We start from the raw sequence: 26,974 nt of genomic DNA on the forward strand, positions 1-26,974 counted from the left end.
GTCTGACACAAGTCGTGATCGTAGGCTAGTGAAAAAGGGTTGGAAATTTGGAGGGCGCACTAGTGGAATCTTTAAGTGTTGGAGGGAGATCTTCAATATATTTTGGTAGTGCATAATCCGAGATCTATTAAGTGCAATAGATGGGAATCTGAGGACATTTAGAAAAATTTCATAAATGACTTTTTCCAAAAGCTGGATGCTAGTGACAGAACCCATATGCGATAGAACCAATAGTTGGACAAAGGAAGGATCCAAAATCTATCAAGGGCTCAGGATCGACACTAGATTCTATTGATTTTCTAGGATGGAAATCATAATCTATTAAGAAGCGGAAGAGCATTCAAAAATTTGAAAGTAGGGGTTTATTGAAAAAAACCTTGATCTAGATGGCAGTGGAACAAACTATGTGGAAGTCATGTGGAGTCTACGTGAATATTGTCAGACCCTAAGATTAGATGGGTGTTGACATGGCATGCAAATATGTCACACTAACATGACACGTAGGGGTAGATTTTGGGTGACGTGACATGTCGACTTGGTGAGATGATGTGGTTGTAGAAAATTCTGCTCTGCTTGAATGAACAAATCTGAACTAACTTGTAACCCAAGACACTTAATTTTCTCTACTTAATTTGCAGTGGAATGGAAACATAAAGAAACATAGTCACACTTAAAAAAACACAATATTTTTTAGTGAACCTAATTGGGAAAACCCTCTGCTTGTTTGAGAATTTTATTGATAGAATTTTGAGCAATAGATATCTCACAAGACAACCTTGTTTCAATAGAAAAACAGTCTTGTTCTCCTTGCTTGTCCAAAGCTGAAACACCTTGCAAGAACCCTGATCTTGCTTCCCTATTTCTTTGTGCAAATCCCAAGGAAATTCTCCTCTACCAATTGTGCACAGGTTTCTCCTTAGTACGCCCTTCCCACACATAAACTTCTGCACACAAATTCGTGCTCTCTATTGCCTTGTCTCACCAAATCATGCTCACAAAACAATGAATCAATTTTGTGCCTTCGTCCTCCTTATAAGCTTTTTGCTCATGCTAAATCTAGCAAGTGTATTTTTGGAACTTGGTCTTGTGATTGACTAGTTAACTGAGTCTAACTGACTCATGTAACTCGTCCTAGCCACAAATAACCATTGAGACTTCTAACTCGCACTAGGAGACAAACAACTGAGCCTCCAACTAATCGCATGAGTTAAATTGCTTCATGCACTCATCCTAATTTTTAGGAACTTGTCCTAACTTTTAGGAATTTGTCCTAACTTATAGGAACTTGTGCATGCTAAGGACAGGACTGCTTGTGGTCTCTTTGACTAAGGCACAAGTCAAAGAAAACCTTCCCTCGCTACTTTTCAATAGTGGTGTGGTGGACATAGAAGTTGACATGGCGACAAATGTTGCACTATATGGTACAGGTGATGTGGACTCTGGAAATCCGAAGTTTTGTAAAATGATCCCTTTTGGGTCTTTCTATATTTAGATGGATCCAGAGAAATCCGAAAGAGTTAAAAAAACCTTGATATTCAAATGAGTATGATGTGGCATGGTGACATGGATTAGAGGTGCAATAGTGCTAAGGTGGAGGCCAAATGGTAGGCAAAGTGATGTGATGTGGATGGAAAAATATTTGGTTTGCGTAGATCTAAAAATTCATAATTTTTTTTAAGTGGGACTTTTAGTTTTTCCTAGATTCATATGTGACTATTGGTTGTATCGGGAAAAAGGAAAGCCTCGAATTCGCATGGATCTGGAAGTAATGAAAATCTCGGATGAATTTGGAGGATCAAAGATTAAAAAAATCACTATAACGAGGAATTTTTGGAAATCTTAGATCCAGATGTGAGCATCAAGTTGACATCTTCTAAGGATGTGGCTCTATGTTGTATTGACACATGGGCAAGGGCTACCAAGTGTTGCCGATGAAGCATTGTACGATGGGGACGTAGGGGCAAAAGTGCTACCATGTGTCTACCACGAGGCAATAATATAGATGTTGACATAGTGCTTGGGAAGAAAAAAATTCAAATGGGAATAACTATGTGTTCAAAGATTTGTTTTTGATGAAATTTATATCGTTGGAAAGCTCTCGACGAGCAGAAGATGATAGTGATTTTAGAAAGGAGTTCAAGGTGATTGAAGGAAGAGTAATTTTGATAGCTCCGTCTCCATATAGTAACCTTGGAGGTTGAGTCTAAACACACCGTTCCCTTAAAGGACCTTGAGGGGGTTGGTGTTGTTACATCATGACTGTATTATCTCTAGGTGTTGGTGGGCATGTGGATAGTAGAGCATCAAAACATATCATATTTCAGCAAGTTGTAAGACAAATGAGCATGCAAGTGACTTTAAGTGATGATACCACCTATCTAGTGATTTGAGTTGGCATCATATCCATCAGGATGCGTCCAGGTGATGTTTTTGAGTTACATAATGCTTTTTTTTCTGCTCAATTTGGCAAAGACTCTGGTTTATCTCAGATATTACACGTATGTAATGTGAATGAGTTTTATCACTAGCAATACATGATAAGAGATCTCCCCTGTGGTTTTGTCAAATGGGTGAATGAAGGGGGCCTTTATTGGCTTCTTGTAGACATTAAAAGCTATGGAGCATTGATGCATGATGATGGAAAGTTGTGTGAGCTATGGCATACGTGTTTTGGTCATTTGCAATATGGAGTGCTTTCCCTCTTGAAGAATATGGTGCAAGGTGTTAACACCCAGGTTGTTCCCTATGACTCCCACGGGAATACGGCCGGGGTAACCACTAGCCAATCTTTGGATCACAGTTTCTAGCCAAACTGTAATCAGAGAGGGCTCTCTCTTTATGATTTGTCTCTGTTATGATGGTGTTTTAGGCTAGGTATTATGCTCAGGTTTTGGTTGAAGGATTTATTTCAGGGCTTAAGATGTAGTGTTCAGAGAGTAATATATCATTGGGCAATGGAGTCTGGAGTTGTGAAATGCTTTGAAATGCAGGATTGGTGGTGTTCAAACTGCAGGGCCGATTATGTATCTCAGACAAACAAATTTAACTTGAATGGTGAGGCATGTCAGCCAACAGAAAGCAATTAAGAATTCTCTATTAAGCTGGTGATGTGAAAGTGAAACACGTTGCACAGGAGCAAACTTGAATTCCTGAGACAAAGGTCACTGTGAAAGATGTATTCTGAAAGTGCAGCAATTAAGAATTACACTTATCAAGATTACAGCTGAAGAAAACATTCATTAACAACACAGATTGAACTCAGGGTATTTCTTGAATAAATCCTGAAAGTTATTCTTTTTCCTTGTTGCTAAATATTCAGAAATTGGAAACATATATGGATTTTAACAAATCAAAAATACATAACAGAGAGAGTTACAGAGACTTATTGTATTGTGTAATACACAGGAATCCAGCAGTTTTCAACAGACCCCAGAACGCATTCAACATTTCAGAAATCCGAGAAATTCCATCACTTTCTTTATTAAACTTCTGAAAGGATTACAGCATAAGAACTTCTTCAGGAGAAATCAACAACAACGCTTGCAAACTCATGCGAAGGGGACTTTATAGGAATGTTTATACAAAATATCTCAGGCATTGAGTCATCTGAGAGAGAAATATCTTCATTACTTCGTACAGAAAGTAGAAAAGAAGTTATTACAGCTTTGAATGCAGCATAACTGCTCTTTAAGTCTGTCAGAGGATATTTTGACCTTTGGAGGTCAGTGAGTCGGTTGAACCGCTTTGCTTTAATGCTGGAAAATGTGTCTTTACGTTTGCTGCGCTGTATTTTCTCGGCTCTGCCACCTGTGGTTTCCTACTTTTGCTTCGTTGGCCGAAATTTCTGCTGAGTTGGCTCAGCTTTAATCTTTAATGCATGCTGATTTTGTTAAACTGTGCTTTGCATAACAATTCATATTTTCAAAAACAAAATTTGGTGAATGGCTCACTGTCTATAAAATTTTCTGTCTTGCATCTATCCACCAGTCTTGTGTAGGGAGTTGATGCCTGAGAATTGCATCCATAGTCTCCTCTGCCTCTGTATACTTGTAAAAATTGGGAGCCACCTCAAACAGGTGATTGATCTCATTCATTATAAAAAATAGACTTTCTACCTTGTTGTAGATAGTCTGTCCTGTAGCTGGCCCTGTTTCTTCTGAGCTGCTGGGCTTCGCATTGATTTCGCTTGTGGCAAATGCATTCACTCTTTTGGCATACTGCTCATGAATGAGCAGTGTCCCTGCGCTGTTCAGTAAGCTAGGGAGTCCTCTGTTTTGCAGCACCAAGAATTTATCCATAAACCTTTTTACCTTGGTCTGCATGTCCTGGGTTCTTCTCTCCAATGTCTGCACCAAATTTCTCAATGTGAGAACCCTTTTGATCAATTGAATGGTCTCAGTTCTATTGGCAATTCCCATGTTTGCCAGCTGAGTACTTGTTCTATTATTCAGCACATTGATCATCCTGGTGGCAACTTCAGGCATGTTGCCTAGAGCAGCCCTTGACTTGTGAATTTCAGCTTGTGCTTTTGGGATGAGCTCTAGCTGCTCATGGATTGTCTCTATATACTGCCATTGGTCAGTAATAGACTGGCCAATGTTGGCCCATAGCATTGCCTTAATCCCAGCTATAACTTTATCTAATTTGAGCTCATTTTCTAGCTCTTTTATCCTGTCTTTGAGGGCTTTCACCTCCCTGCCCTTCTCTGCCACAGCTTGCTTGGATTTATCATATCTGTCATTCACCTTGGCCAATTTATCCCTGGTCTCATTCAGCTCTGCCATTTGAGCTTCCAGGGCTTGAATCTCATTTTTTAGCTTTTGCATGTCCAAGCTAGGGGCCTGCTCTGTTGGTGGAGGTGCTGAAGTAGATGGTGCAGCTTGATCAGTCTGTTGAGGGGGAGGAACAGTAGTTGGGGCAGCTTCATCAAGGTTTATGATTTGAGGAGGAGGCTGAGAGGTCTGCCCTTCTTCTCTCTGTTTCAGAGATGCTTGTAATGCTGCCTGTGCAGCCTCTGATTCTCCCAGCTGTTCTTGTGTTTGGATGAGCTGCTTGTAGAGAGATATGAGCAGATCTGTGGCATCTTTATCATGCCTTTGTTGGGCCACTTCATCTGTCTGAGGGTGAATTGTGGCTGGGAGCTTGATTTTTCTCCTTAGAGCTGCCATATCTGCATCCCTCAGCTTCAATATCTCCTGTATGCCCTTGATACCTTTGGGATCATGCCCAATCTCTATGATGATATCTTCTAGGGCCCTGATCCTGTTGTCTTTTGCTTGAGAGGAGGCCCTCTCCAACTCAAGCTGAGAAGCTGTATTGTTTAGGCTATTCTCTAGCCTGTAGTTGTCCAAGGTCTTGTCTGCTAATGAAGCATAGACCATCTCACCTGTTTGTTTGTGTAGTTCAATCTTATCCATTGGGTGGATGTCCTTGGCCATGATCTCAAGATTAGTCCTCAAGTAATCTGAAGAGGACTGTGGTTGCAGAGTGGTTGGCGTGAAGTGGCTCATGATCATCTTGCCTTCACTTACATCAAAGGCAGACATTAGACGCTGCTGGTTGGAGGGAGCCATTTTCAATAAATGGTTGTACAGTTGTATCTTAATGGGGTCACTTCTCCTCTTTATGTCTATGAACTGCTGCTTAATGCTTAGTTCACCCTCTCTCTGCTGGCCAGAGGAGCTGACTTCCCCTCCCATTGTTCTCTCTTGTTCCTGCTGGAAGGAACTTGCAGATGCCTCCATACTGGGCATGCCCATACCCAAAGATTGCCCTATAGGCATCTCTTCCTCAGAGAATGGATTTATTCTCTGTCTCTTCTCCCCATGGCTTGCTGATGTGGTCAAGGGAGTCTCTCTATCCCTTTTTCTGCTCACATCCTCCCTTTGTGGAGTTTGGAGGACTGAGGTTTCATTGGCAGCTTCTTGCCTAGGAAGCACTCTGCTTTGAGCCTGCTGGTCACTGAGATTTTGGGCTTCAACTGCCCCTTCTTGCTGTGTGGGCTGCTCCTTTTCCTGCTGCCCTTCTCTTTGCTGTGTACCCTGTTGTTGTTGTTGCTCTGCCTGCTGCTGTTGTTGTACCTCCTCCTGAGGTGGCTGTTCTGATTGCATTTCTTTCTCCTTTCCTTTGGCAGAGGCTTGCTCAGTAGCTCTGGCCACTTGCTGATTTGCTGTGGAGGAAGATGCAGCTGTTCCCACTTGGATGTTTGGAAGAGTGAACACCTGTGCAGAAAGCTCCAAGTCAGCCATCTTTAGAAGATTTCTACATGCTCTTTCATTCAGCTCTTCTTGTGTAATAGCTTCTTCTAGGGTTCCTCTCCTCCATTTAATTTGGTTTGCATGTTGTTCAATGTGAGGAATCTTGAGATGATCATAGCGAGATAGTTTATATTTAAGCCTCCTCAAAGAGATGAAGTGGTTGGGGTCATAAGGTTTCCAGAGGAAACTGGTCTTCAAACCAAGGTCTTGTAACATTCTATCTGCCTCTATCCAGCCTTCCTCCCTTATATTATAGACCAAGTGGCCGAGTTGGTTCCTGACTTTCAACTGTGCCTTTTTGCCCTTTCCTGAAAAGTGAAGCACATCAACATTGCCAAACTGCCTGAAGTATTCTAGGGCAAAGAGCCTCATGGGCACATATCTGGGCAGTCTGTATGGGGGTAACTCACAGCCATAAATTCTAATGACTGTGTGATGTTGGTAAAAATACCAATCCCCGATGCTGTATGCTTTTGACAAGTGAAGGAGTCTTTGCATCTCATCGGTCAATCTTGGAGGAGGTGAGCCCAGCAACAGGGTCATGGCTGGATGGATGAAGAGATCTATGAACTCACAGTAGGTGTATGGAGAATAGAAGCTGCAGTGGAAAGCAGAGGTCCAATACACTATTGATCCGAGGTTGCCCTGTGCATCCTCTCTTTTCATGGGAAAAGAGAACTTCTCATGTTGATAGTATAAGATTAAGTGGTAAATGTAGGAGGTATATTTGAACACCCTTTCCCTTGACAGGTTCATCAACTGCTCATGCATTTTCTCTGAAATGTAAGTGGCATAGTCATAGCAGACTGGATTTTTGTTAGGAGAGAACATGAGCATCAACAGCAGCACAGTTTCATCTATATACTCAATTGAGTCATACCCCAGAATGGGACTGATCATATCTACAAGGTCCCTGCCCAATTGGTTGAGATAAACATGACTAATGGGAGGGTATATCACAGTATCAGAATTAACAAACAACTGGTTGAGTTTGGTAATTTGGGCATCTGTCATTCTGGCTCCCTGCCTTATCAAATCAACCAAGGATAGAGGAACCAATTTCTTGTTTGTTTTGAATTGCAACATCTCTTTGATGGCCTCAGGGGTAATGTAGAACAGAACTGTGCCTGAAGGGTCAAGCACAGCCCTCTGGGTGGCATCATACTTATCAGCACATAAGTGAATCAGGTCAGGAAATTGATTCACCTGAGGGAGCTTGAAAATTGGGAGGAAGGAATCCCAAATGCCCAAGATGTCTGTTCCAGTCTCATGTTTGATTTTTAATTCATTTAACAGATGAATATGGAACTTGCTCTGGCTTAGCATTTCTTCTGAGATTTTATAATCTAAGTCTGCTAATGCCTGCCACTCTAATTGTCTGTGGGGAGCGTTCAAAGGGGCAACATTAAGGGCTATGGGAGCCACTGGCGGGTCCATGAGTTCTTGTAGGATTTATGGATGGAGTTGCTATGCAGAGCAACCCAAAAAGTTTTCTTTGAGGAAGGAATGTGAATTGTATGGCACAGAGTGAGTGAGACAACTGCAGCAATTGAAATACTGCTTTGAAGTGTGAATAGGGCAACTATCTGTCCTAAATAACTTTCTCTCAGTCAAAAGGTATAAATCGAATTACCAGTTCGCGACTACGCGCACAGAGTGCGGTTTTTCTGTGGTTTCTTTGGAGAATGAGGCTTAGCTGGTGAATTTCGTCGTTCTAGGTGTAGATGGAGAGCAGGCACAGTAGAATTACCGGTGAATTGTATGTGTTTTCACAGATTTAAGCTTTCTTGGCAATTTACAGACAAACCAGGTGAAGGAAGGATTCTCAAAGATAAATACCTGGTTTTCAGAGAGCAATGAAGAGGAATGCAGGTGGGAATAGTGCGCCGGTGGTCTCCAGGTCGAGTTCTGCAGGTTGGACGTGGAAATTGCATGCAGGAGCAACAGTCGTTTTTTGTAGAAAAGTGCAAAAAACGCGAAATTTTGGCTATAATATTGATTTTTTGGAAATTTGGCGCGTTTTTATGATGACGTCATAGGTGGGGTCAGGGTCGGATGACGTCAGCATGACGTCATCAGGTGACGTGGCGAGCTAGGATTGGTCCACAGGGATGATGCGGTGGCAGACACATTGGCGCAATGGCGGACAAAGATGCTGACGCGACGACAGGGTGGCAATGACGTGGGTCTGACGTTTGTCGGGCGGATTGTCCAAAACCATACGCGGTTAGCGGTTTCATATCGCACCGCTATAGGTATGGAGGCGGAATGTGTCAGGCGTACCTCCGATGCATTGTGGGGGAGGCGCGTGGCGGGCACCTGACGTCACCTTCTGACAGATACCAGAAGGTATCTGTCGGACGTCGGGGCCCGTCCGATATGGATAAGGACCGTTGGATTTGGAGCGCTTGATCGGACGACTATCGGGTTAATGGGATGATCGGCGGATATGACAAGGGGGCAGTATTATTTAATAATTATTTTCGGGATCAGCGCTAGGCGAAAGACATTAGGATAGGGTATTTCCCAATGTTTTTTCAATATATTTCGGAAATGTACAACACGTGCGGAACCTTGGTTTAGGCGGCGAAAGGTGGGTTTTTGGGTTATTTCACCATTTCGAAAGGGTTTATGGGTAGGAGGGGGTTTTATAAGGTTTTTCAATGCACAATAATGCGGCCCCGATACTTAGGATAAGCGAATAAAGTGGGTGTTTAGGTTATTTTGCAAATGAAGCGGGTATAGGTAAAACAAGGTCATTTATGAGATTCTATTAGGCAAATGAAGCTCTGTAGGGGCCAAATGAACTCAGAAGAGGGGAGGGGGTTAAATTTAGGTTCATCAAAGTGACCAGATGCCATTTGATCCCTGATAGAGAACTTATTGGCTATAATGCCAAGGGGAGGGATATTTATACCAAATTTGGGGTTTATACACCATGGTGTTAATACTAGTAGGGGAAAGGTAACATAGGGGATTTACATAGTAGAGTTAGAGTTAGTATGGGGGAAAATGAGAATGAAGGGGAAAATCACTAAGTTTATTTGAAACTTACTTAGTTTAGGGAGTAGATCAAAATGAAAAGAATTTTACACAGGAAATGTGGCTTTTAAATGAACAAGAACCATCATAAAACCTTAGAAATTTCTCATCAATCTCCACGGATGAAGGGATGTTAGTAATAAGAGTGGAAGGGGAATTTGGGGAATTAGACATGCTCCTTTGCCTTGCTTTTCTTATTTAAACCAGCAAGATTCAATCTGGAATGAATACCACTTCTGCAACCCCATCTACTTACCCAGCTACTTTGCCTAGCATTTTTATTTCTTCTTGGAGGGTGCACTTGGACTTGCAGACCCTTGCTTGCCTTTTCTTTTATTTGGCTTTTTCTTTTGTTTTTTCTATCTACTTCTACCCTTATTTCTTCCAAGGTCCCAGATTAAGCTGTTGGGAGCCTTTTTTCTCTACCTAAACTACTTGTCTGCCAAGATTAAACAGTTTGGACAGACTCCTTTCTCTATTCTACAACTGAAAATTTAAAACATGACATGATCCAGATTAGACTGTTGGACCATCCATCAAAATTTAAGTCCATACCAAGCTATAAGCACAGCTTGGATTCTCTTGGAAATATGTGATCTTTGAATCATCAAAGCAGAGCATATTTGGAGCTTTTCATAGCCAATCATGAAATATGAAACCTATTGGTATAGGTAGCTAACACAAGGGTTGCCAAATTTCAAGGTGGAGCATATTGGTGTGTGCAAAGGTTGTGTGCTTGGTGTAAACACCACAATACTACATTTCCTTCTTGCAAGTGGGGGTTGAGGGAGATTCTTGAATTAATACATTCTGATCTTTGTGGGCCTATGTTATAAGGTTGGGCCAACTCATCATTAATTTGAATAATAAGAAGATTGAATTGCAAAAGGCAAAAGCAGGGAAGCTAGTGGTCCCATAGACTATAACTAGTCTCGTGGACGTTAAATTTTCTTTTCATTTCATTTCACTTCTCCTTATTGATAGGTAGTCTTTACTATGTTTCCTTTATTGATGATTCCTCTCATAAATCTTAGATAAGAGAATTTAGAGTCTTGGTTGAGAATCAAACATGAAAGAGGCATGGAATACTTCGATTGGATAATGGATGAGAATACACCTCCCAAGAGTTTGGTTCTCATTATAGGGAAGCATGTATTAATAGGGAGCTTTCAATATAATATAACCCACATTAGAATGGGGGGGTTGTAGGACATAAGAACATGTTCATTATTGAGATAGTGTTATGATCCTATCAGGGGTATATGTGGGGTTGGAAGCATATGTAATGGGGTTAAGTGTATATGGGTTGGCATAATAGGGAGTCCACATGTGCAATGGGTGAGAATATGTATATGTAGAGGTCTATATTGTCATTATTGGGGATATGGAACATACTTTACTCCGATTATTTGGAGGATGTTCTCTTGAAGTGTCAATATAAATGAATTAAACTAACTCATTATAAATTAGGAGAACCTACTCTCAATATTATGGACCCAAATGTTATGGACTCAATACGTACAATAACATAAGAAATTAGAGTATACGTAATGTATTTCAAATATAAGTACAATGTAGATCTCCCAAAGTGATAATAGAGATGAGTTACATTACAATTGATTATATATTAGAACCTCCTCCAATAACTCAAGTTGCATTGATATATCCAAATCATACGTTCTTGATGCATGATGTTTCCTTAATGCCCTATTGCATATAAATTGTTGAACCAGTCATCTTCATCCTTGGTAATTATGATGACATATATTGTTGCATCAACCATCTTTATCCTTGGTAATGATAATGACAATCTTCTTGTTCTTCGTGCCAAATTTTTGGTAATGAAGGTGTCAATATGGTTCCACCTTCATGATGGATTTTCTTCAATTTCTACACACTTCTAAGTAATCATCAATATAAATAGCAAGTACAATGACATGTTGTAGTCTTTATGTTTGATCTTCAAATATATTTGCTTGATCAACAAGAATGTTTGCAAATATTTTTGTTTTTCCAATTTGTGTTTTATCCTCTTTAGGATCTTTGCATCCTCATGTTCCTTTTGATGGTCTTGTAAGTTCTATTCTTTCTCCTTTCCTAGCAAGTTTGATGTTATCCATCAACTTCTTCTATCCTTTTTCAATTCTAGATTTCATTTTTGTTTTTACCTCATTAGTGTTTAGGGCTTCTTCAACCTTCTTGCCAATTTCTTTTTTAACTTTTTAGGTAGTATCTTCATACTTTTTCTCCTCTTTTCTATTACCCTTTGGTTTCCTAACTCCCAATAGTGATTATATAGATGAGTTACCCAATAATTCCTTATGCATTAAGAGACTTGATGAAAAATACAAGTGACGATACACTACGAATTGCAATTGAAGCTACACACAAGGCCACCTAAAGCCACACCTAAGGTTTCGAGGGGGAGGAGGGTCATTGGGAAGAGGGTTGGCATGAATGGAAAAGGAGGGGCAAGCATGATTGGTTGTATGTATTTGAGTAAGAGAGAGTTGATGGACATACTAAAGCATATCTTGGTTGGCTAGGACATAGTCTACCACACTAGGATCTGAAATATCTATAGTTAAGGAAGCAGGGGATATCATTCAAGTTCGACAAGTTATGGGGTTCATTGAGGTACAAGAAATGTTTGCTAGAAGTGAAGAGGGGTCCCATGGAATCATGTGAAACCATGTGGAAACCAACTAAGGCTGGTTTGATATCTTGGAGAGATAATGCATCCTTTGACTTATCGTGAGTAAAGTACCATATGATGTTTTAGCATACAAGTCCTAATACTAGTCTCCATCTGAATCTTTATGAAGGGAAACATTTGAAGAGGTAGGTGGAAAATGCAAAATGTAAAACAAAGGTATTGGCAGATGGGGGATACCCCACTTCCCCAAACCCACATATATTTGGCATACTCATTTGCTACAACTGCTATGACTCTTTCATGAAGGAAATGTCGGTAAAGAATAGTTGTACCTCTCGACCCCTAAACACCCCTTAAGCTTTGAGTCTCCTGTCTATAGGTTGAAAAGCAATAATACCCTAGATATTGTGGGATAGTCTTGATGAGGCTTGTGTGAGTCTTGATTAGATCAATCCCAACATCAACTGATAAACTTAAAATCCATTGTTCCCCCATAAGGACCCATTATTTAGGGCATCTGGGGTAGGTCCAATGTTATCAGAACTGGTTCAGACTAGTTTGATTGGTTGGAGGGAACATCTGGTTCAAAGTGGTGAACTAGACTGTTTTTTGGTCGGTTCGATATGAAATTGGACTATTTTGTACAATGCCATCAAGAACCCTTTGAACACTCTTTTTTTTTTAAGCAATGATTGATGACTGGGGAAGCTTAGTATTTGACCATATTGCCCTACTAATGCTATGCAATCAATGGTATTGTTAAATTCTTAAAGTAAAAGGGTGAAAATGAAAAATATATTTTTAACATTATCATTAATTGACTCAGGATGTTTGGGAGTGGTTCTAAACCTATTGGATTTCATATGGAGAAAGTAGAATTTTAGATCCCACTCAAAATCTAGCAGACTTAACAGTTTTTTAGGATTTCAGGATTTGGGGGATTGCAATGTTTCCATTGGATTTTGTCATGTACGAGGGTATGGAACTAGCATTTAATCAAGAGTGCAAACCCCTCTATGTACCTTGATGTTAGTGGCATTGATTTTTGAACTACTCTATCATTATCCTACTAAAAATGTACACATCACTCAAACAAAATCTTGACTTGACATGCTAAGCTTTTTCTATCTTATTTTAATGCTTAGAGGGTGATATTTATGACGAAGATCCCAATATAAGCAATGATTTTGATGATATGTAGGTATTTGGTGTCTCATGATTTTTTTTGGATGCTAGAGGCAATCTAGGGCTTGCTTGTTAATGTATTTTCAGTTTAGAGATGTGCACCCTTATATGTTATATAAATGAGAATTTTTGCTTATTTGTGTCCAAATGGTTTGGATTCATATGGATGCACATGATTATATATGTTTTTCTTTAAAATTTGAATATTTTATGTGTTTTTGGTTTGTTTTTTTACCGTTTTGATCAGTTCCAGGTCCAAGGGTCTATCGGTTCGATGATTGGTTTGGTTCTAATAACATTGAGTAGGTCCACCCTAGAGGAGGGAAATTATGTCTTTTCTAGTGTCTCTTATAACAACTCATTTTTCTACCTATTGTCTTGTTGCCAGTTATTCCCTAGAGATTTTAAGCTCCACAAATTGGGATTGAGTGAGATCCTCATCTAAGAAAATCTAATGAGGGAGGGAAAAAGACTTTGCTTCATTTGGAGGAGTTGATGGCAATGGCTTGACAACTTGAATAAGAGCAAAAGGGTAGAGTCAAAGTCAACCCAAGCTATCTCTGAGCTATTTGTGCCCCAGGTGGATATCGATGATTGACTATCTCTTCCACTGACTCAACAAGTCTCCATCTTCTTGGTAGTTTTTCTATGGTTTTTTGGGTCCCAAACTTCTTGGGCTATTTTGAGGTCCTAAACAATGTTTTGTGGCAATTCATGGGCGACATACTGTAGCCTTAGTTGAAAGTTGTAGTCCTTGGATAATTCTTTCCAATGAGCTACTATGCGCCCCAAATGGATATTGTATGCAAAAGTTGTGCCTTTGGGAAGTTGATGTTGTTGTTTTTTGGTAGCATCGGATGTGCTCTAGCCTTGAAATTGGGAGGAGAGGCTAAGGCACATGAGATCTCCAAGACCGAGAAATCGTTTTGATAAATTCCCACCGGATGAGGAGTTATTAAAATAATTAATATTTTTAATGGCTTCTTAAGTCTAAACTTAGGAAAATAAAAATATTAATGGGTATTAATAAAGATAAGGGTGAGAAGCTTCTAAGAGATGAGGATCGAGTCTGTTTTAATCTTAGTCGTTGATTAGGGACTTAATCTTGGTCGTTGATTCGTCAACAGGAGAAGTATAACAGAAGACTTGAGGATCATTTGGAGACACACCGAAAAATACTCAGTGTCTCTAGGAAAATCAATTCTCAAGTAAAGGAGATCAATTTTAGAGGGAGAGTTGTAGGGTGGAGGAAGAGGAGGGCATCAATAACAAGCAGTGACTGAGGAGGAGGTGACACAGAGATAGTGGGAGATAGCGCGAATATAGATGCAACTCTCACACAAGCTGACGCAGAGGGAAGTAGAGCCACTCAGGGCCACGTAGAGGTGACGTAGGAGTGGGAGCAGAGTCTCCAAAGTGTTAGAAATCTCAAAGGGAAAGTCTCAGCTGTTTTCTTTTAGTTTCTCTGTAAAATCATTCCTTGTAAAAGCAATTGCTGCTGAAGATTAATAAAGCCCTCATCTGCTGCACCGATTTTCCCACATTGGGTTTTTCCGGGGACAATTGTCCAAAAACAACTCTGTTGATGTGATTGGTTCTTGTGCATGTATTTTTCTCTGGGTAATTGTGTGATAACTACAGTAGAATTTATTTAAATATTTACTGAAGGGATTTTGTAAATAACTTATTGTGAATAATAAGTAGGTGAAATAAATCGGTTGCTGCAGTAGAATTCTAGTTTAGAGATTCTCACATGGTATCGGAGCAGAGATCCAACAACAGGAGAGGGAAATCAACTTTGGGTCAAGAGCATGATGCTGAGGCATCCACTCAAGGGGACTCACACATATTTCCAGAAGCATGCACAAGGGACATGAATTACGATTATTCTATGTTAGCTTCTAGATTGGAAGAAGAAGTCACTTGCTTAGCAAGCTTTGCCTCCTCTGAGGTTTGGTATATAGACAGTGGAGCTTCTTGGCATATGACAAGAATCCGAGAATGTTTTTCAGATTATTAGGAAGAAAGAATGAATTTTCAAATCACCATGGGAAGTAAGGCCAAGTGTAATCTAGTAGGAAGAGGTACTGTGGTCTTTCAAACCGAAGCAGGAGAGCGGCTAATCAATGAATGAATTGAATTGATTTACAATGAGCAATGAAGCTCAATAAATAATACAATTGTATTTACAGAAACAACAAGTTTCTACTAAGAAAATAGAAACAACAAGTTTCTACTAAGAAAATAGAAACAACAAGTTTCTAATAAGAAACTGCTAATAAGATCACAGCAGAGCATTAAACACTAAAACAACATTATTCTAATACCCTTTCTTAATGCTCAATCTATTTACAACACCTATAGACCCTCTGAATTTTACAAACTTATCAGGACCAAGGGGCTTGGTGAAGATGTCTGCTCGCTGCTCCGTTGTGGGAACATACAGCAACTGAATGGATCCGTCTTCAACAAGCTGTCGAATGTAGTGACAATGGGTTTCCACATGCTTTGTTCGTTCATGGAAGACTAGATTCTTGGCAAGTTTGAGCACTCCCTGATTATCACAGAACAAGGGAGTAGGACCTGCCTGGGAAACATGCATATCCGCAAGCATACGTCGAAGCCAAACTGCCTCACAAGATGCCTTAATTGCTCCTCGATACTCTACTTCTGTCGAGGAGAGAGCCACTTCCTGCTGCTTCTTACTAGTCGATGTGACAGCATCAGATCCCAGACTAAACACATACCCAACTGTAGATTTACGGTCATCAACCGAACCGGCCCAGTCGGAATCTGTGTAACCACTGAGTGTAGGATCTGAACTTCGAGTGTACAGAAGTCCATAATCAGGAGTGCCACTCACATAATGTAGCACACGCTTCGCTGCTATCCAATGATTAGCCTTAGGAGCTGACATGAAGCGTGAAATGTAGCTCACTGCAAAACTGATATCAGGTCTAGTGGCAATAAGGTAGATGAGGCTGCCCACTAATTTCCTGAATAAAGTTTCATCCACAAGTGGTGAGGATGACTGAGCTGAAAGTTTGAGCCCTGGTTCCATAGGAGTCGTGGCAGGTTTGCAATCCTACATTCTGAACCTGTCCACAAGATTTCTGGCATACTTGGACTGAGAGAGAAAGATGTTGTTCTCAGTTTGCCAGACTTCAACCCCCAAACAATAATGAAGAAGTCCCAAATCTGTCATATCAAAAGTGTTGCACAAATCCTGTTTGATCCCATGGATCAAATGTGCTGAACTGCCAGTAATGATAAGGTCATCCACATAGACAACCACAAACAAAATATCATCACTAGTATGTTTGATATACAAGTTTGCATCAGATGGACTCTGCTGAAAACCATGATCTGTTAGGTACTTATCAATTTTCATGTACCAAGCCTGAGGGGCTTGTTTCAGACCATAGAGTGCTTTGACTAATCTACAGACTGTCTATTCTTGACCGGGAACCTTGAATCCTGGAGGCTGCGTCATGTAGACTTCTTCTTGTAAGTCACCGTTCAGAAAAGCACTCTTTACATCCATCTGATGGACTTTCCAACTGAACTGAGCTGCTAATGCAAGGACAAGTCGTATGGTACTCATCTTGGCTGTAGGAGCAAAGGTCTCCTCATAGTCTATGCCTTCCTTTTGTGAGAACCCTCGAGCAACAAGACGAGCCTTATACTTGTCGAGGGTTCCGTCAGCGTTGTATTTCACTTTATACACCCATTTGCAACTAATGGGCTTCTTCCTTGCAGGAAGATCAGAAAGGGTCCAAGTGTGATTCTTCTGAAGACTCTAGAATTCAGCTTCCATAGCCTGTTCCCACTCAGGTATACCCTTAGCCTTTGAATAGGCTTGAGGCTCAAAAACACTGTGTAAGTTAGCCATAAGAGCAAAATTTATTGTAGGCTGTTGTTTGCTCTTATTTTTGGAAGTTCTACCTTCAAGGAGCTCATTATCCTGGAGATCACCAATAGTTTTAGCCCACCATTTACGCCGGAGAGTAGAAGAACCAATATCTGGAGTAGGTGGAGGCAGTTCAGGAATAACAGGAGCAGAGAGAGGAGGATTATTTTTCGGAGGGAACTCAAGTAGTGCATCATCAAATACTGATGCTGCATCATCCCTCCCATCAGGTGGACCTAACAGAAGAAGAACACTGGGAGGCTGATCCTCAGAACACTGCTAAGGAGGGGACTGAAAGAACCCTCTGTCTTCATCAAATGCTATGTCTCGACTGAAGATAAGACGATCAGTGTCTAAATCTATCAGCCTATAGGCCTTGTGGTGATCACTGTACCCTGTCATCATGAGTTTCTGGTTTTTGGAGTCCAACTTAGAGCGCTTAGCAACTGGAATCCAAACATATGCAATTGAGCCAAACACTTTGAGGTGATTGATCTTAGGCTTACGGCCAGACCAAACCTCTTCTGGAGTCTTCCCCTTAACAGCCTGAGTAGGTGATCGGTTAAGAAGATAGACAACAGTAAACACTGCTTCAGCGCAAAATTTGTTCGGAACACTCTTGTGTTGTAACATGGAACGAGCCATTTCAACAATCGTACGATTGCGACGTTCGACAACACTGTTCTGCTGAGGAGTGTAGGGTGTAGTTAACTGGTGTTTGATGCCATGGGTATCACAGAAGTTGGAGAAAGTAGAAGAACAAAATTCCCCCCCCCCCCATTATCTATCCTAAGAGTTATGATATTACAGCCAGACTCTTTTTCAACTAAGGACTTAAACTTTTGAAAGATACTAAATACATCAGATTTATGTTTTAGAAAGTATACCCACATCTTTCTACTGAAATCATCTACAATAAGAAAAAAATATTTGCAACCAGTAACTGAAGATATATTCATAGGACCACAAATATCAGCATGAATTAACTGGAGTACCTTAGATGCGCGCCAAGATTCTCCATCCTTGAATGAAGACTGATGTTTCTTGCCAGCTTGACAAGCGCCGCACACTCCCAATTGCTGAGTCTGAATATTAGGTAACCTTGACACAAGTCCCTCCCGTGATAGCTGAGAGAGATACTGAAAATTTAGATGCCCATATCTCTGATGCCACAGAGTGCTGATGGGAGAAACACGAGCTGCTAGAGCCACTTCTGGAGAATCACCAGTGTCAAGAAGCCTGTATAGACCGTGATCCTCTAGGCCAACATCAACTGTAAGACGAGTTTCCCTGTCAATAATGGAGCACTTGTGTGCACTGAACACCACAATGAGCTGAGGAGAGTTCCTCATAATCTGGCTGATAGACAACAGATTAATTTCCATACCAGGAACATAGTACACATTCAGGAAGATGAGTGTGTGCCCATCAGACTAGATCTGTACCTCTGCCAACTACTGTGTACTCCTCACCTCCGCCAAATATCACGGAATGACTGAAAGATGAGAAGTCAATAAACCAGTCACGCCTGTGAGAGAAATGACATGATGCACCAGAGTCAATGTACCAGGCAGAAGACGGGGCATGATCTGAGGACCTCTTAGCCATAAAGGCATAAAAGGTCAGATTCCTTCTGCTCAGAATGTTTTGCAACATTCGCTTTTTGATGAGACCCTCCCTGCTTCTTCTGTTCAGAAGCAATCCTCTGTCGGCAATCTTTCTTCATGTGGCCGAACTTGTGACAGTAATTACACTGCACACTTTTCTTCTTATCAGGATCAGAAGCACCACCAGTGTTGGAAGCAGAAATAGCAACCTGCACACCAGATACAAGAGCACCAGCAAAGACACCTGATAGAGTTTCCACACCAAATAAAGTACCAACAATGAGAGGTGTAAGCATCACAAGGCAACTAGGAGGAATCATCTCTTTTAGCGAGGCATCAGTTGATATCTTCACACAAGTTCCATAATCTGGCTTCGCATGACCTTCCATCAGACCAGGGATGGTGTTGAATTGCCTCCTAACCTCTTCAACCATTTTCAGTGCTGCACTACCAACACTTTTCATTGTCATTGCAGAGAACCAATAAGGAAGCATTGCCCCAACAATTAAACCAATGAACACTTTTGGTGTTAAGACATCCACAGTTTGAATTGCAGCACGGCTGACGAAGGCTCCAAACAATGCAAGTGACACCAATGCAGCTGAACAAATAGCAAAGCCCTTGCCAATGGCGGCGGTAGTGTTTCCAGCTGCATCAAGGGCATCTGTCCTTTCACGGATCCTGTGACTCATGCCAGCCATCTCAGCAATTCCACCAGCATTGTCACTGATGGGTCCATATGCATCGATGGCCAATCCAGTTGCAATTGTGCTGAGCATGCCCAAAGCAGCTACTGCAATACCATACATGGCAGCCAAACTAAAACTGACAAAAATGCTTACTGCAATAGCAAATATGGGAATAATAACAGATTTGTATCCCAAAGCCAACCCAAATATAACATTAGTTGCTGCTCCAGTCTTGCATGAATCAACAACATCTTGGACAGGGCTGTAAGCATTACTAGTGTAGTACTCAGTGACAAAACCAATAACAAGGCCAGACCACAAACTAATAGCAACACAGAAGAAAAGCTCCCAGTGCTTTACAACCTTCTAGGCACCAAAATTGAAGATAGTGAAGGATGAAGGTAATGCAACTAGGCTTACAACAGCAATGCCAATAGTCATCACTACTGTGGAGATAATAAGCTGCTTTTTCAATGCAGGCTCAATTTCCTTCACAGCCTTGATCTCAAATATGTCAGTTGCAAAAAGAGTTGTGATTAAGCAAGCAATGATACCCATTGAACTAATGAGCAAGGGGTAACACATGGCAGTAAGATCATGAGAGTTTCCAAATGATGATATGGATGCAACAACCAGAGCTGCACAGAAAGATTCAGCATAGGACCCAAATAGATCTGATCCCATACCAGCAATATCTCCAACATTGTCACCAACATTATCAGCAATGGCAAATGGGTTGCGTGGATCGTCTTCAGGAATGTTCCTCTCAACCTTGCCAACAAGATCAGCACCTACATCTGCAGCTTTGGTGTAAATACCACCACCTACTCTGCCAAACAGAGCCATGGAAGAACCACCAAGACCATGGTAATGGCTTCAAAAAGACCCTCCCAGTCATTTCCATAGTACAACTTGAAAAGGGTAATGGCAATGAAAAGTACCAACAGTCCATTTGCAACAAGCAGAAAGCCCATAACAACACCAGATCGGAAGGCAGTAATGAATGCGAGGGTTGGCTTGCACATCGCTTCTTTGTTGCAAGGCTGACTTTTTGTACTGAATTTCTCCACTGAACCAAGGAACAAAAATATAAGGGCAGCAAAGCAGACCATGAAAATACCCATGTACTGGTACTCGGTGAATAAAAATGAGTTCGCTTATTCAAATTCCTTGTATGACACGGTCCCTTGAGATAATATTCCAGCACTCAAATTCAGAGATAGTCTGCCCAAGAATAAGCTAACAGATCAGACTTTCATAGTGAGGCCACACGTCCAGCCCAGCAAGGTACAAACAAGTTCGAACCACGCAAAAAGGCACCACACGAGCTGATATATATATATATATATAGAGCAAATGACAGAATACGAACGCAAGAGGCTCGAAAATGTCAGATGTTAGTGCCTTTTGCGTGCACGATACAGCAGAGGGACATCGTTCCTCCTCAAAATAAAATAAAATAAAATTGGAGACTAAAGATTATAAACCTCCGAAGCGTGAAAAAGAACCAGAAATATTTTTAAACCTGATACGTGTTACTTCATCTGTCGTAAAAGCTCCACGCCACAGTCTCTCTCACACTCTCTTCTCCGCCTCTTGGTTCGTCACCACAAATGCAAAGATCGTGCAGAAAAACAGCAAGATTATGGGCAGGAACGTCACGAACAAATAGATCCAGAGCAGGCACGAAACCCTGAAGCAAGCACCTATGAATCCGGCCAGAGAAACCAGCATTACGAAAAGCCCGAGAATTACAACCGGCCCGGTCAGGAACTTCTTGCACTCTGTCCCGTGCCTCGTCGCCAGCCACACGCCGGAGCCCAAGATCGGGATATAGACAGTACTGTTTGGAGGATTACTTGCACTAGTTGCAGAAATGGGTCCAAAATGGCGATAACTGGCGAAGAATCGAAAGCTGCATCCGCGATGCAACTTTGTGCCAACGTCATCGAGTCTGTCTATTGTCGGGAATATTCAACAGCAGTGAACCCGCCAGCCACACGCCGGAGCCCAAGATCGGGATATAGACAATATTGTTTGGAGGATTACTTGCACTAGTTGCAGAAACGGGTCCAAAATGGCGATAACTGGCGGAGAATCGAAAGCTGCATCCGTGATGCGACTTTGCGCCAACGTCGTCGAGTCTGTCTATTGTCGGGAATATTCAACAGCAGTGAACCCGAGTTTTATTTGACCGCATTAACAATCAAGTGGGATTTGCCGTCAACAAGTGCTGATTCCCGTCAAAATCAAGTGGGTTTTGCACTCCTGAAGCGTCTGTTTCAGCAATGTCAGAACCCTCTGCTTCGAATCCCAAATCGCAAACTAACTCCAGCGGAAAACAAACGTGACGCCCAAAAAAAAAACTGCGACCCAGAAATTGTGACGCCCAATTTTTTTTTTTTTTTCGAAATGAAGCACGAAAATTTTCAAACAATGAAAAATTATTTCAAAAAAAATGCCTGAGCTCTGATACCATAACCAATGAATGAATTGAATTGATTTACAATGAGCAATGGAGCTCAATAAGTAATACAACTGTATTTATAGAAACAACAAGTTTCTACTAAGAAAATAGAAACAACAAGTTTCTAATAAGAAACTGCTAATAAGATCACAGATGAGCATTAAACACTAAAATAACATTATTCTAATAGCGGCTTCGAGCAACCAATGTGCTGCATGTGCCAGGATTGGGGATGAACTTACTCTCTGTATCTCAAATTCAAAACAAGGGCTATGATGTTTTCTTCATTAAGGAGAAAGTATATGTCAAACACTTGAGTTGGAAAAAGGAAGGTCCAGATTGGAATCAGAGGTAACAGGTTGTACAGGTTGCAACTAGAATCACCAATGGCACAGATAAGCAGTAATGGAGACAAAGTTTTGAATGAACTATGGCACAGGAGGATGGGACACTTACACCATGGGGCTCTGAGAATTCTCAGGAAAACAATATCAGGAGTTCTAGAACTAAGTACCGAACGAGATGGTGCATGCAGAGGGTGTGCTCTGGGCAAGCATGCCAAAGCAACGTTTTCCAGAAGTAACAATAGGGCTAAGAGTGTGCTAGGATTGATACACTCAGATATCTGCAGACCGATGTCCACAAAAGCTCTTAGTGGTGCCGAATACTTCGTCACCTTCATCGATGACCATTCCAGAAAGACTTGGATCTACTTACTGAAAACCAAGGATGAGGTTTTTGGTCGATTCAAAGAGTTCAAGGCTCTAGTGGAGAATCTAACAGGAAAGAAGATAAAAGTGTTGCGCTCAGACAATGGTAGAGAGTATGTTGACAAGGACTTCACCGATTTTTGCGCTAAGGAAGGCATCATAAGGGAGTGGACAACTCCCTAAAATTTGGAGCAGAATGGAGTAGCAGAAAGGAAAAACAGGACTATTGTGGAAGCAACTAGGGCAATGTTGTATGATCAGGATATGCCTAAATTTCTGTGGGCAGAAGCATGCAGCACGACAGTTTATGTCCAGAACAAGACTCCACATAAGGCATTGGGCAAAATCACTTCGGAGAAGGTCTTCACAGGGAAGACACCTGAAGTCAATCATTTCAGGATATTTGGGAGTTTAGTGTATTGCCGTATACACGAAGAAAAGAGAAAAAAATCAGATCAAATTGCTGAGAAAGGATATCTTGTGGGATATAGCGAGAATGCTAAGGCATATAGAGTCTATCTTCTAGGGAGTAGGAAGGTAGTAGTTCGACGGGATGTAAAGTTCATGGAGGACAGAGCTTTCAGGAAATCCCGAGAAATGCCTTTCGAGGAGCAGTCGAAAGACGAGCTGTTGGTCAAACCACTTCGACCAACGGAAACTAGTACCAGAAATTCTCCTGAAGACAAAGCTTCAGAACAGGAGGAATCTCAAGAAGAGGAAGAGCTGATAGATGTGCCTACTACCAGTGGAAGAACGAGCCAGGAACTCCGACAAATTCTATGGGATGCAGAGGACTTCATTGGTGCACCCAAGAATAATAAAAGGGAGCGAAGACAACCAGACAGATACTAGGCCTTCATAGCTCAAGTTGGGGAACCTTCTAGTTTTCAGGAGGCCGTTCAACATCAAGTATGGGTAGATGCTATGGTGGAGGAATACAACTCTATAATGGTCAATGATGTCTGGGAAGTGGTACCTAGGCCTCAGGACAGATTAGTGGTAGGTTCGAGATGGATCTACAAGGTCAAATATGCTGCAGATGACAGTGTGGAGAAATACAAAGCCAGGTTTGTGGCTAAGGGGTATGCTCAGAAGGAAGGGATAGACTACGAAGAAACCTTTGCCCCAGTAGCTAGTTATACTTCTATTAGAATCATGATATCTTTTGCAGCACAGATGGGGTGGGAGATTCATCAGATGGATGTCAAGATGACATTCTTGAACTGGGTAATAGAAGAGGAAGTATACATTGAACAACTAGAAGGTTTTGAGACACATGAGAAGAAATCTCATGTATGCAGATTAAAGAAAGCCTTGTATGGGCTTAAACAAGCACCTAGAGCATGGTACGGTCAAATTGATGGCTGCTTGCAGAGGATGGGGTTTGTCAAGACTGACATAGACCCTAATCTGGTCGTAGAGAATGAGCCTTTAATCCTAGTATTATATGTGGATGATCTCTTCTTGGCAGGATCATCCAGGCTCATAAAAGATTGCAAGAAGAACCTAGCCACAAAATTCGACATGAAGGATTTGGGACAGATGCATTATTTCCTGGGGTTGGAAGTTTGGCAGTAGAAGGGTGAGATCTTCCTTGGACATAGGAGATATACTATAGAAATCTTGAAGAGATTCAGGATGCAGGATTGTAGACCTATGACTACTCCAATGATCACCAATTGGAAGAAGATTGATGCATCATAAGATAAAGACATTGATCCCATCTTGTACAGGCAGCTTATAGGGTCCCTAATGTATCTGTTCAATACCAAGCCAAACATTTGTTACGCTGTCAACACCCTCAGTCAGTTCATGGTGGAACCTAAGAGGGTGCACTGGGCAACAACCAAACATGTCCTCAGGTATACACAAGGAACAATCGAGCATGGACTATTGTACACCAAAGGCAATGACATCAGGCTACGTGGGTTCATTGACACAGAATGGGCTAGAAGTTCAGTAGATCGGAAAAGTACAACTGGGTACTGTTTCAATATTGGATCAATAATGATCTCCTGGTGTAGTAGGAAACATAAATCCGTGGCTCTAAGCTCAGCTGAAGCAGAATATATGGCAGCTACCACAACTTTTTGTGAAGCCATATTGCTTAGGAAATTGCTTGTGAATCTATTCAGGAGAAGGATGGAAGCAACTAGGATCATGTGTGATAATCAAAGTTGCATCAAGTTCTCTGAGAATCCAGTATTTCATGACCGGTCGAAGCACATTGATATCAGGTGTCACTTTGTTAGAGACTGTGTCCAACGAGGAGCAGTACAATTGAGGTACACTCCTACAGGAGAACAGGTGGTAGACATCCTCACCAAGGCTCTAGGAAGAACAAAGTTTGTTTATTTCAGGGAGAAGATGGGGATGGTAAAGAATCCATTTCAGTGGCAGAAATGGATAAGTGTCAGGAGTTGCAGTGCAACAGTTAGCAGTGGCAGTGCTATGGGCAGCATGTTAAGAGGGAGCTGTAGTACAGGTGCAACAGTGGCAATAGTAGTGTCATGGGCAGCAATACAAGAAGCAACAGTGCAGGGGATGTGAGGCAGCAGCCAAGCATCAGCACATGTACCGATGCAGAAGATCAGTGTGATGTTTCTATAGTGAAGCATTGCTAGAGCACATTCCTCACTAAGAGGGAGTGTTGATTTTTGGTAGCATCGGATGTGCTCTAGCCTTGAAATTTGGAGGAGAGGCTAAGGCACATGAGATCTCCAAGACCCAGAAATTGTTTTGAGAAATTCCACCTGGATGAGGAGTTATTAAAATAATTAATATTTTTAATGGGTTCCTAAGTCTAAACTTAGGAAAATAAAAATATTAATGGGTATTAATAAAGATAAGGGTGAGAAGTTTCTAAGAGACGACGATTAAGTCTATTTTAATTTTAGCCCTTGATTAGGGACTTAATCTCGGTCGTTGATTCGTCAACAGGAAAAGTATAAGAGAAGACTTGAGGATCATTTAGAGACACAACGACAGATACTCAGTATCTCTAGGAAAATCGATTCTCTAGTGAAGGAGATCGATTTTAGAGGGAGAGTTGCACAGTGGAGGAAGAGGAGGGTGTCAGCAAGAGGCTGTGACTGAGGAGGAGGTGACACAGGGACAGTGGGAGACAACACAGAGAGAAACGCAGGCTGACGCAGAGGGACGCAGAGCCACTCAGGGCCACGCAGAGTGACGCAAGAGTGGGAGCAGGGTTTCCAAAGTGTCAGAAAGTCTCAAAGGGAAAGTCTCAGGTGTTTTCTTTTAGTTTCTCTGTAAAATCATTCCTTGTTAAAGCAATTGTTGCTGAAGATTAATAAAGCCCTCATCTGCTGCACCGATTTTCCCACATTAGGTTTTTCCGGGGACAATTGTCCAAAAACAATTGTGTTGATGTGATTGGTTCTTGTGCATGTATTTTTCTCTGGGTAATTGTGGGATAACTGCAGTAGAATTTATTTTAATATTTGCCGAAGGGATTTCGCAAATAACTTATTGTGAATAATAAGTAGGTGGAATAAATCAGTTGTTGTAGTAGAATTTCAGTTTAGAAATTCTCATAGATGTACCAACTAACCACCCTGGAGCTCGTAAACCTTTTAGCACTTCATCTTCGGGTTTTGGACCTCTAGGTTCTTTCTTTACATTAAAAACCCATTCTTTGAGCCTCTTGTAACAATTTTTGTGAATGCATGTAATTGCCATCTCTCTTTCTTTAGAGATAACTACTATTAATCTTCCTGGTTGTTTTCTACAATATTCTACTATTTCATCTATTAATAGAAGTTGGGTTTTCACCATGTTATTGAGCTCTTTATTATATCTTTGTATGTGTGTTTCATTTCCTTTCTAGCCTTTCATTTCAATCATTGTACAACTCAGATCAGTGGTATTGGAGCAATTTGCTGCTTATTGTTTCTTGGTACATGGCCCTGATAAGGTTATGGTACAGGGAGTTGGGTCTCGAGCTAGTTTCACTTGGGAATGATCTCTCTTGCCAACCCAAGCAACCTCCCATGGCGGAAGAAAAGAGAGAGATGATGGAGCAAGAGATCCCATCAAGTTGTTGCTTGAGGAAGTACTCCCACAATAGAGGAATGAGATGAACAATTTTTCCTAGATCCTTCAACGATTTCCAACAACGATCGAGGCAGCTTCAACCAACGATAATTTTGGAGGTGCATCACCTTTCAAGGTACACGCTAACTTTTGATTTCCCCTTTTTTGAAGGCCAAATAGATGCATGTGCGTTGGAGAATTGGTTAAATCTGTTAGAGGGCTATTATTCTATCTAAATTTTTTTTGACAATGAAAAGATCACCGTTGTGATGCCGAAAGCCCTTCCCCATGTCAAAGATTGGTGGGAAGGTTATTTGAAGAGACAAAATGAAGATGAGTCTGTGATATTCAAGGTAGGACCCACTTGTAAAGCGTTTGTTTATGCCTTTAAGGCATAA

General features: G+C 41.2%; 1 protein-coding gene and 1 pseudogene across 1 annotated transcript in view; one reads left to right on the forward strand and one right to left on the reverse strand.

Annotated features, from left to right (window-relative positions):
• LOC149173799 (serine/threonine-protein kinase STY13-like) overlaps positions 1–26,974 on the forward strand; it is a 115,351-nt gene that overhangs the window by 42,295 nt on the left and 46,082 nt on the right. The window lies entirely within an intron of this gene.
• Positions 18,651–21,295, reverse strand: LOC149173800 (pyrophosphate-energized vacuolar membrane proton pump-like; annotated as a pseudogene).

Source organism: Pinus tabuliformis, chromosome 4_2 (assembly GCF_031772625.1).
Source record: "Pinus tabuliformis cultivar Carrire ecotype Pingquan chromosome 4_2, CPIR1, whole genome shotgun sequence".
Classification (NCBI taxonomy): domain Eukaryota; kingdom Viridiplantae; phylum Streptophyta; class Pinopsida; order Pinales; family Pinaceae; genus Pinus; species Pinus tabuliformis.